Source organism: Dipteris shenzhenensis, chromosome 26 (genome assembly GCF_047967505.1).
Source record: "Dipteris shenzhenensis isolate YYH24624 ecotype China chromosome 26, Dip_SZ_1.0, whole genome shotgun sequence".
Classification (NCBI taxonomy): domain Eukaryota; kingdom Viridiplantae; phylum Streptophyta; class Polypodiopsida; order Gleicheniales; family Dipteridaceae; genus Dipteris; species Dipteris shenzhenensis.
Window position 1 is genome coordinate 26241922 of NC_141621.1, and position 12126 is coordinate 26254047.

Genomic DNA, 12126 nt, shown 5'->3' on the forward strand with positions numbered 1-12126 from the left:
TTTAGCATGATCTCAAGAGGGCTAAAAGCCAGGGACCACCATCCAGCACTAGGCACATGTACTTGTCTAGATGCAAAAATAGCCGGTTCCTTCCAAAATGCATTTTCTTGTCTTGAATGCCAAACAAGTCCATGACGACACTCCTACTTCTTTTCGTATGTTTCCCTTTGATCTTGACCAATTTCACTCGCGATTGCTTATTGTAAATCATCACACATAGTGCAATTTGAGAGTTTTTGCTTCTTTGGAATTTTAACATGTCCAAATTTCTTCTGCCAAATAGTATAGGAAGTATGAAAAGAAGCCTTGGCTTTCCCTCTTGCTATTTGTGTTTTTCCAATCTAGTCAAACACTTATTTTTTCCTCAAGCCCATTGGAAGTTGTTTTTAAGTCACTTCTTCACCATTAGAAAGTTTGCAAGATGAATTGGGTGGAGGTAAATCATTTTCTTGTATAAAGACTTCCAAAATGTCATGTGGCGTTATTGTTGTTCTTCTCATTTTCGACGTTCCTTTGTTATTGTGAATACTAAATTTTATCTCCTTGTTCGGACTTACCAACTAAGTCCCAATATGTGCCATGTGGTAATTGAGTAGTAATGCGATGTACATTGTGGTAAATTCTCTTCCCATTCATGAGAGGATTGATCTTTTGTTCTAAACCTGACCTTTTCTTGTCAATTTTAAGAAAGAAATAAATCTTATGAGAAGATATTAATACCTTTCACTCTCCTCTTCTTTGCCACATATTTTTTCTACATTTATTGATGTTGTGCAAGTAAAGGAAGCACATATAACATCTACGTTTACAACACTTTAGTTGCAATGCATTGAGCAGATGCTCTTCTTCCATCACTCGTATTCCCTTTTGTTGCTTTTTTGGGTTTGCATGGATTGTCTTTCTCTTCCTGCATCTGTATGTCCATGTTTGCTCCTTGTATATGTAGTTAGACATTCTATTTGTATTGTTTTCTCCCTCGCAGTTGCATGTCTTCTTGAACCCATGGCCATTAGGGGAGAATTGGGGTCTCCAAAGGGCCCCCAATTAGTGTTTCCTAATTTCAAGGGATTAGTGAGGTATTTGAGGTGTACCAATGGGAGTGCTCCTTTTTGTGGGGCAATGCCATGTTGAGGTGGAGGGTGGGCAGACCTGCAAACAGCCCCTATTGGCTACTCCTCTTACACCGGGGACCACTCAAACCATCCCCCCCCCCTCAACCCATGCTTGACCCTTCTCCCATATGCACCTCCCCCAAACAAACCTACAAGTTATTCAAAAGGCGGTGGGCCCTTTTGGGTGAATTTTTCCCCCTCTTAGCTTGTTATAGGCCTGCCCCCTCCTCTTCTCTGGTCCAACTCTATTCTCCCTCCATTTTTCAAATGTGGGAATGCATTTGGCATCTTCTCTGCCCCTCTTGCTCTAGTCCACTATGTTTCTCCCTCTCCAACAACTCCTGTAGCAGCTGCTCATTCTCTCTCCACTCCTAGCTACAGCACCTCCTATAGCAGCAGCTGCTCATCCCCCTCTACTCTTTCTTCCTCCATTCCTAGCTACAGTACCTCCTGTAGTGGCTGCTCATCCCTCTCTGCTCTTTCTCCCTCCATTCCTAGCTACAACACCTCCTACAACAGCCGCTCATCCCTGTCTACTCTTTCTCCCTCCATTCCTAGCTACAGCACCTCTTGGAGCTTCTCTCAAGCTTCAGTTGCACCCTCTATACCTTCTCCCTCTCTCTCCCTCTATCGGAGCTGCTCTCTCCCTCAAGGCTGCACTTTCTAGTCCACTATTGCTATTGTGACCTCTGTACAAGCATGGTGAGGAGACCATACATGTACTCTGTGCCCCACAGGAGTAAAAATGCATTGGGTGAATGGGTGCCTTGCACCTACAGCTTGAATGATTGGATAGTCATGAGAGGATCTGCCAAGGGTCCACATAAGCTTCCCAAGAGCAAAAGAGGTGATCTTTTGCATGAATGGAAGGGCCGCATCATGAAGTTTAAGCTTGGGAAGAAAGGATTGCTTGCAAAAGTGCAACACATCTACATGGGGAAGGACATGCGCCTTTCTCTGTCAAGCAATCAATTGACAATACCATCGCATTGTAAGTCCGCATTTTGTGTAAGATTTTGAAGTATAATGAGTCAGCTTGAAATTGTATTTTGAAATAGAACTAGTGTAATGACCCAGTTTGAAATTGTATTTTGAAATAGCACTTGTGCATAGCAGATGTATTTCCTTCAGACTTTGAGGAGTGGGAACCAGTGGAGTGCTTCTTAGGTAAGTTTACTACCATTCATGAGGATTTAGGAAGGAAAATGCATGCTGGAGAGAAGTCCTCTGCTTTGAAACAAAGAAATATCTATTGGTATAATGCCAAGTACATTACTCCAAGGACAGCATCAGGCTATGGCCATCTTCAATGCATTGGAACACCACAACTTGAAGACATGGATTGCAGCATGGTGGACACAAGAACAATGCAATCATACAAGGAAAAGATTGCAAAGGATGTGGGCATGGCCATGAAGTTTACATTTGGCTCTAAATGGGTAAGGTTGTCTTGGTTTATGCCTCTGCACATTTTTGCTTCTTGTTTTCATAATATCCAGATGCACAGAATAAAAACCATGTGGTCATGCATGTGCCTACATGAGAATGCCCTTGAGGAATTGCTTGGGGTGAATTGGGAAAGCAGGTCAGGTGAACAAAAGGGTGATCTATTTTTATGCCATGTATGTAAGGACAATGTGGTTGTCAAGTACCACATCTCCCACCAAATGTTATATTTTTCTTTCCAATATAGGCACTGGAAGAAAACAGGTAACAATTGGCTCCCCCTTGACTCTAACGATGATGATAATGCAGGGGTAAGTTTATGTATTGGTTCTCATTTAGGAGATGTTAAGAATGTGACTGTCACGTCACAGTGGACTCTCAAGGACGTGTGGGAACACCTATTGGTCATGGAGGATGGCATGTCTGAGTCCTTTCACTTTACCTTAAATGGTGAAAAGGTAGGAAAGCGTGCAGAGAAGCTCATGCATAGTGCCACTTTTATCCCTCTTGCAATATTGAAGATTGTCTAGAAAATGTGGGGTGGAACAATTGTGGATTTTGACATTTTCCAATTAATAGTGGTGCAATTAATTTTGATGTTTTGAATGGTTTTGTTTCATGTCAATGTCAAGTTTTTCCCAAAAATTTTATAATTCTTTTTATTTTTGATATTTAGAACATTTGGGTATATATAGGTTATAAAGTTACTTTAGTTTCAAAGTTTCACTATCATAGCCATAGTTCTCCTAGCTACCAAACTACCATGGATTCTGCTAGGTCTGCCTTCCATGATTTCATCTCCCGTACTCCATTAATTTTGATAGAGAGGAGGAGTTATTTCCAGTCTTTGATAAGAGCATAGATGTCCTAGGCACCTACTTGGGAGCCCGAGGTGATTTTGAAGACCTCATCAAGTACATGCAAGACTACATCGTGAGTTTTGCATATCAACTTGATGAGTCTACAAAAAGATGGGTCCCAATTGATTATTTGAAGTACTTGTTCAATTAAGAATCCAGGTTCATGAAGCGTTTAGATCGCTTTTAAGCCCAGCTCACACCCCTAGGGTTTAGGGAGGTGGACACTGATGACCTCCTAGCATGTGGAGTCATCGGAAACATAGGAAATAGGTTCCTATCCTACGAAATGACCTTTATTTTCCTTCTCCAGGAGGGACAAATGAAAGAGGATGCCTCAACCTCAAGCCTTGACCCTGCCCCTGCCCTTTCCCATCCTCTTATTTCTGTAGATGAGCCCAACATCTACAATGAAGAGCCCATAGATGAAGAAGCTGAGGAGCAGGAAGCTGCATTGGCCCTGGAAGTGCTCCAGCGACCTCCTGAACCCCATTCTACTTCTCAAATTCCATCCACCTTGGGCACCACCTCTGTTGACCCCGCAACAATGATATGGTTTCTTGCTCCCCTTCTTGTCGATGGAGAACAATACCTCTTTCTCCATGACATAGAGGTTATGTTTGGTCTCCGAGAGGATGAAGCTCTTGGTATCCTGTGTGGATACGAGGTGGACACAACTATGCAAGAACCTGGGTTTTTGGGAGCAAATGATTCAATAGAAGAGGTTCTTACTTTAACACTGGCCCAAATCAAAGATGCAGAGACATCAATCTACTCTGACCTACCTGATGTTCCAGAAGAAGCCTCCACATCTCACTCCACATAGCAGGAGGCCTCTAGATCCATCCTCATTGACAAAGAGGAAGGGATTGAGCATGATGACTCCCACAGTGGTAAGAAACTATGAGCTTTGAATTTCTTCTCTCTTGGTATACTTTTGCTTTAATGGAATTCTAATGTAATGTTGGACTGTTGCAGGAGGCATTTGAGGTCGACCTATTCTCATCTCGGCAACACCTTGTTCGCAGTAGCTTCGGCCAAGATCACTCACTGGCACATTACCTTGGCCAAGCAAAAGGGCGCTTTGTGGTTATCCACAAAAAGTTTTCTTCACATGGCACTGATGACCTCCTGAAGTGCAAGGCCTTGTCAAGAGTGATTGGTCATGCTGACATCAATCGCAATGTTGACAAGGCCATTTTGGTGAACCGCATGGCTACCCTCAATGCCTTTGGAACCAATTTTCAAGGTATGGCATTGACGGCAGCAGCCATGTCCCTGGCTAGCAACGATAATAGCAATGACTCTCTATCGACTAGGTTTAGAGCTAGGAGTGTATTTGGGAATTCAAAGCCCAATGTTCTTAGTGTTTTAAAGAAGAGAGAAAGGCTCTAAAGCCTTATTGTATAGAAATTTTATTTTATATGAATACAACTATACTTTTTATACAGTGCCCCATTTTGTGTTCTTTTACAAAATTTATTTTATACTGTCATTGTATTTTGTAACTTCAATTGTTCTTGGCATTAATATTTTCATTCACTATTCTGTTCAAAAGCATGCGATCAGATAAATATTTGCGCTATAATGGTTATTTCTGAGCAATCCAATAAGAATCTCACCGCACGGCAGAAGGCAAATGTGTTTGGCATCGGGTGGGGAGCCCAAAAACGGCAAAACCCACTATGGCACGTATGGTCAAACAGACCCCATATGCGCCATAGCGGGTTTTGCCATTTTTGGGCTCCTCGCGCGATATCGAACACATTTGCCTTCTACCGCACGATGAAAAAACATCATTTGACCACTCAAATTCACACTGAACTTGCATAAACTGATGGAAAGCATCACGTAACATATATAATAACATGGGAATAGTAATAGAACATAAAAATATCTTTTATTCATTGGCCTCAAAGGGCAGAGATTTACAAAATGATTCAAGTTACACCAAATGAACCTAAACAACATCTAGGGCCTAAGGGAGGGATCGGAGCAGATGCACCTGGCGAGTGCAAGGTCCTTGTCCATCATTGTTGCTCTTTTGGCATGGATAGCACATAAGTTTGCGTCTTCAAAAAGACCTGCTGTCATCTGCTCCATTGCCTCCTGAATTGCTCCCATAGCGCGTGAAATGTAACGCACATCACTCTTATAATGCTGTGCTATTTCACGTACAACACGCTGGAAGGGTGCATGGGGAATGAGATTGTCCACATTGGTTTGGAACTTGTGGACCTCCTGAAGTGCCTTCACTCCTAATTTTTTGCGTCTCTTAATCTTTGGGGGACCCTGCACTAGCCTTTGGACATGGCTCCATGGCCACTTATCCGCTTTGAACTTCTTTCACCTCTTCTCCCTTGGAACCACCTCTTCAGACTCCTCTTCTTGTGTCTGCTGGGTCATTCGAGGTGGCCCCTCATGCCTAGGGGTCTGCTTTTTCCTTGGTCTCTTTTCCTTTTCACGAGGCTGTGAGACAGTAGGCTGAGGCTCTTGCTTAGCTCGTACTAGAGGCTCCTCATATCTAATCATCTCAAGGCACAGAGGGTTGATGGGGCTCTTCCGTGCGGTTTGCTTAGTTGGAGGATTGGGACCAAGGTTCATTATATCTGTGAGCCCGCCAAATAAGAATTTACAAGATTAAAAATACAAGGAAATTTTAAGGAGAGATGGAAAAAACCAAGAAAAGAATAAAATATTAATAAAGGAAATCAAGAAAAGAGTGAAAATTTCGGGGGAGGGAAGGTTAAGGAAAAGAGTTATAAGCACTATTTAGCACTTTGAATAGAGAATTGTAAGTGCTAGTCAATACTTAGCAATTGCTACTTAGCACTCACAATAGAATTGAAAGTGTTAGCACTCACAAAGGAGTTGCAAGTGCATATTATCACTCAGATTGGAGGCCCTAGTGCTACATAGCACTCACAATAGTAATGAAAGTGCTAGTTGGCACTCACAATAGAGTTTCAAGTGCTATTTAGCACTCACAATGGTGCTTAAATTGTTATTTAACAATAAAAATAGAGTTGTAACGAGTTGTTAGCACTCTCAATCAAGCTCCTAGTGCTAGCTATCACTCACATTAGAGCTTCTAGTGCTATTTAGCACTCACAATAGGAATGAACGTTCTATTTGTCACTCAAAATAGAGTTTCAAGTGCTACTTAGCAATCACAATGGTGCTTCAAGTGCTATTTAGTAGTAAACATAGAATTGTAATTAGTAGTTAACACTTGTAGTCGAGGACCCAACTATAGTCAACAATAATAGTAATATTGCTAGAGTTAGGTATCACCTGCTATGAAGTCTCCAGTGCAAGCTAGCACTCAAAATAGACTATGAAGTACTATTTAGCACCCACAACAGAGTTGTAGGCACTCTTTAGAACTCTAAATAGAGTTGTAAGTTTTAGTCAATATTGACAATATAATCGTTAACTGCTAGTTACTCAAGGTAGAATTTATTGCTACTTAGTACTCAAACTATCAAATTGAAAGTGCCAGTTCACACTCACAGTGGTGTTGGAAGTGCTATTTATCACTCACATTGGAGCTTTTTGTGCTATTTAGCACTAAGAACTTGTAAGGGCTAATGAGCACTCTCAGTATAAGAAGAAACTACTAGTCAACAATACTATTGCTAATGCTAATACTATTACTAGTGAGCACTCTTAGTACAAGAAGCAACTAGTAGTGAATAATACTATTGCTAATTATCACCTTTTTTAAGTCACAAGTACTAGTTAGCCCTCACAATAAGAATGAAATGCTAGTTGGCATCCACAATTGAATTTCAAATGCTATTTAGAACTCACAATAGTGCTTAAAGTGCTATTTACTAGTAACAACACGCTTGTAACTTGTAGTTAGCACTCTCAATCAAGGAAGGAACTAGTAGTTAGCAATCACAGTGGTATTGTTGGGAAAGTCCCTTGCCCTTCTATCTGCCTTGATCTTATTGGTTTTCTCTTCCAAACCCTTTTCCTTCCCCTTTTTTTAATTTCTTTCTCCCTTGCTTCTTCCTTAGCCTCTCTCTTTTTTCAACCCTCTATTTTCTCAACTCAGAACCTAGCCAAAGAGTATATACTACCTTTTGGGGAGATAATATGTAGGCTTGAGAGCCAACATCAAATGGCAAAAATTAGTAGGCTTTAACATTGCAGCAATAGGGTCTCTCGCTTGGGGTGAGATCCCTAGGCTTTAGATGGCTCCCCCATGTTATATTTGTATACTATAAGCTATGTTGAGTTCAATTAAACTGCCCCTAGCAAGATAAGCATTGGTGGCCAACCAAATGTTATTGCCCACGGCCTGATACATTGTTGTTGTTGGTGTTTCTACTAAGGACCACAGGACAGCTTAGACAACTAGTCTAAAACTTCTTACAAGCAAGGTCAGATAATGTTTCTATTGCTCATTTTCCTACTTAGGATCCATGCGACAACTTAGACAACTAGCCCAAAACTTCTTAAAAGCACGATCCGATGGTATACAAAACACCAAAGCTAGGATGGCTTAGCAAGTGGTTATCGTACTGCATGCTAAGGGGCAATTACCTATCATTGATCCATTGAAGCATTCATGCATTTTGGGCAACCTTATTGTGAAAGGCCTAGTTCCAACATTGGAGCCCTACAAGCTCTTGCTACAGCAAGGTCTTCTCCAAAACACCCCTAAAACAGGCAGCATGGCAATACTCCCATAGGTAGATTTTCTCAAACGTCCCTCTCACTAGAAAGGGATCTTTAGATGAGGTTGTGGACACATCTCCGCACAGGTCTTATGCAATCGGCAATGTGAAGGGGAGTTTAAGAAGCAGCTACTCATATGACATCAAAAGTACAAGATGCAAAGGAAAACTTCCTAGGGGGCCGAAAGCACATTGCCTAAACAAGATGGGATAGTGACCCCACCCAATTTGTGGAAACTTGAGCAGCCAAAGGAGCACATGAGATCTTTTATGCACATCAAAGGAGCAGGATGCACAATCAACGAGATTGAAGAAATCTTCTTTCTTTTTCTTTCTTTTTGAGCAAATGTTGTTACTAAGCAATCTTTCAAGGGCTTGGAGGGAGGGCCTCAAATAGTCAATTGGGACCCCCTAGAGGCACAATGGGCAGGGAGTTTCTAGAAATGGATTTCATCTTTGATTTAACTACCTTGCATACCCTTACCACCATGAATGTTTCAATATGATTCCTCACACTAATCTTAAGAGACTGTTTATATGATCACACATTCAATTCGCTAGTAGGAGAGGATAAAAGCTATGGAGAGATTAGGAAAACATTGGGCCATCAACCCTAGTCCCTCAACCAAAATACACACATTGACAACTTTGGCTATGGGATAAACTTCCCCTCAGGGATGTGACATGCATCCCACAAGACTGGCTTTGGCCTGTACAAACAAGAGTAGTGTTTAGGTGACCTTCTCCAACACCATTTGTATTGGCAAATGATGACAGTTAGCAGTATCCCTTTGGAAACCATCCCACGAGAGGGACTCGCTTGAGAAGTCAGTCTACATGAGCTTCTTCGTAGATGCTAGTCGTGACGATCAACCAATCTCCAACCCCAAAAGATTTCATATTTTGTTTGGCTAGTGACATGCAAAGATCTCCCAATTGGCCAATGGTTAGACAAAAGAGGAAAGATTGCACATGTCATTATTGCATGCTAGGGGTGTCACAACCAATCTCCAACCACAAAAGATTTCATATTTCGTTTGGCTAGTGACATGCAAAGATCTCCCAATCAGCCAATGGTTAGACAAAAGAGGAAAGATTACACGTCATTATTGTTGGCATAACTCAAGGTGTATGCCTCAGGCACACCTTATGTTTCTATGTGTGAGTGCTAGAGGCACAGTTAGGTGCCCACAAGCACAGTTAGGTGGTGGAAAGCCACATAGGATGATTGAGAGAATCTAGGAGCAAATTGAGGAGATGATTGTGGAGCTCTGAAGTCATCAGTGATGTCAGTGAGCATGTATGAGGTGCCTACTTAAGGACCTCACTCTTCTTCATTCCATAAGCAAGTATTCTGAGTTTGTGTCCACTCTACTCTTTCCTTTCAGTGTTCCAACAAGGTATCAGAGCCATTTGATCCTCCTTGAGCCCTAGTTAGGTGCCACATCATCATCTTCTTCTTCACCTTCATCTTCCACCTTCCCTTCCAAAGTCTATTTTGGAAGTGAAAGTTCTCTTCAAACCTGCATTCTCAGCATCTCATCCTTCAGGAGAGTCTTCCCAAGGGCAGGGCGAATCTGCAAAACGAGCTATACGAGTTATCTCGCCATCTTCTGGGCAGCATTGTCTCAGGAAGCTGCGACGATCTTTTTCCTGGTTCTCACTGTGGAGAGCTACATTGTCTATTTCCTTTCAAAGGGAGCTGGGCGACATCACGACCTCCCTGCTCATCAAGTCTGAGCTCTTTTGGAGCAGCATTCGGGTAGTTCTCGTCGAAAAACCAGTCCATAGTTCCTCTACAATGCTGGGCGACGTGGCCGTTTTCTGTGCGATTCCTTTCTGAGGGAGAAGCTCTACCTATTTACCTTCCTCTCCAATATAAAAGCACTCTGAATTCCGACCTTTGCATAACGATTTGAAGCAGATTTCTGAGCTGCCTCTTTGGCCATGAAAGCTTGACTATGCAAGTCTAAGTTTGACCTTGGACAGTCAAAGTTTGACTGATAGTTTGACCAAGATTTATTTTCAGTCTGCTATGCTCATTTTTCTAGCATCTACTTGGTCATTTCTTGCTTAGACATCTTGCATTTCAAGATTGTTACTCTTTGAAAGGATTACCTTTTATTGCTCATATTTCACCTGTAAGAGAGAAGACACTTCCATTGTTTTGGCTTGCTTATACAAAATATGTGAAAGGCCAAAACATAAAGCAATGTCTTGTTATGCTACAAAGGATGAAAATGTCAACCTGACTTCCTTATTAAAGATTGCCAAAACAATGGTTGCCAAAAAGGAAGCAACTACAAAGCCAAAGATATACCCTCTCATGGCACTTTTTGACTCCAAGTACAAGAAAAAGATGAAGATCAGATACCTAAGATATGCTTCTCTACACAACTATGGAGATGACAAGATAATTGTTCTCTTGAAGGATATGATTTTCAGATCCACTTGTTCTATCATAGTACCATCTTATAAGGCACTAGACACTGTCCATGTGGTAAGACCTTGCCTTGACTTGGATATTTTGCCTCCACAAGATGAGGCATCCCATGAAGATTATGCATTTTAAATCATCTCTATGTATGCTCCAGATCTCTCTTTATGTCAAGGTACTCAGCCTGGATAGTCCTCCAAAATGAATGAAAATAAACTATTGTGTTTTGTGTGTTTTGTAAACACCTCTGGTCACCTTATGATGTAGGCCATGTGTATGTTTTGTTCCATGGTACCTCCTGCAGACATTGTGTGCATGTACATGTAGGGGAGATAACCATTGGAAGGTCTTTCTGTATCCCTTTTTGTTTACCTTACACCCAAGGGAACCCTTGCTAGCATGAGAACCTAGCCAGAGATTTATCCTTGACCACCATGAGATGGCATGAGAAACTATGAGACTAGATGTATCCTTGACATAGCCTGAGGCATTTCCTTGAGGGGGGGTTTGTTGGGATAACTCAAGGTGTATGCCTCATGCACACCTTAAGTTTCTATGTGTGAGTGCTAGAGGCACAGTTAGGTGCCCACAAGCACAGTTAGGTGGTGGAAAGCCACATAGGATGATTGAGAGAATCTAGGAGCAGATTGAGGAGATGATTGTGGAGCTCTGAAGTCATCAGTGATGTCAGTGAGCATGTATGAGGTGCCTACTTAAGGACCTCACTCTTCTTCATTCCATAAGCAAGTATTCTGAGTTTGTGTCCACTCTACTCTTTCCTTTCAGTGTTCCAACAATTATTGCATGCTAGGGGTTCAAGAGAAAAATCTCCCACTGCTCATGGAGGTGCCCATTGGCTCACGAAATCTAGCGTGACTAAGGTGCAATATTCATTTAAGATATGGTAGCCTTGCTTTTGGAGGGAAGGCATGCATACCACATAGAGATGGTACCCCTAGCGAGGTGAATCCAGAGATAGCTATACACCCAAGTATAGAACAACCCCTATCAAACTATCCAAAGAGGAGTGTCGAGGAGATTGCTTCCCGCATCACATTGGAAAACATATGGTTAGCACAAAAGTAGCCTATTGATGGGAGGATGATAGCTAAGACTTATAATCACTCATCAATGTCTAGCTACACATCATATATATATTATGAGCAATATGCCAGCAAGGCACAAAAGGTGCCACTCTATTCAATATTATAAGTAGCTTCCAAGCATCTTTGATATTTTCTTTGATCAAGGAACCTATGGCTACATGGCACACCACATTGGTTGTTGCCACTTGCTTGGATACCATAGGCCGTGAGCTCTATCTCAAAGAAGAACACTATTAGGCAGCTAGCCTATATTTACCCTCTTGGAGCAAAAAATCAAACTAGAGTTGTGACAGGCAGCCTTTGTGTCATCGAGCACATAACTGCTAACTCAAAATTGAACTTGAATCCTAGCATTTCATCGAATTTTTAAAGGGAAAAGCGAATGAGAAAAAATATGAACATGAGATACATCGTCGAGCACGGAACTACTAACTACAAAGTGAACTTGAATCGTAACATTTAATCAAATTTATAAAGGGA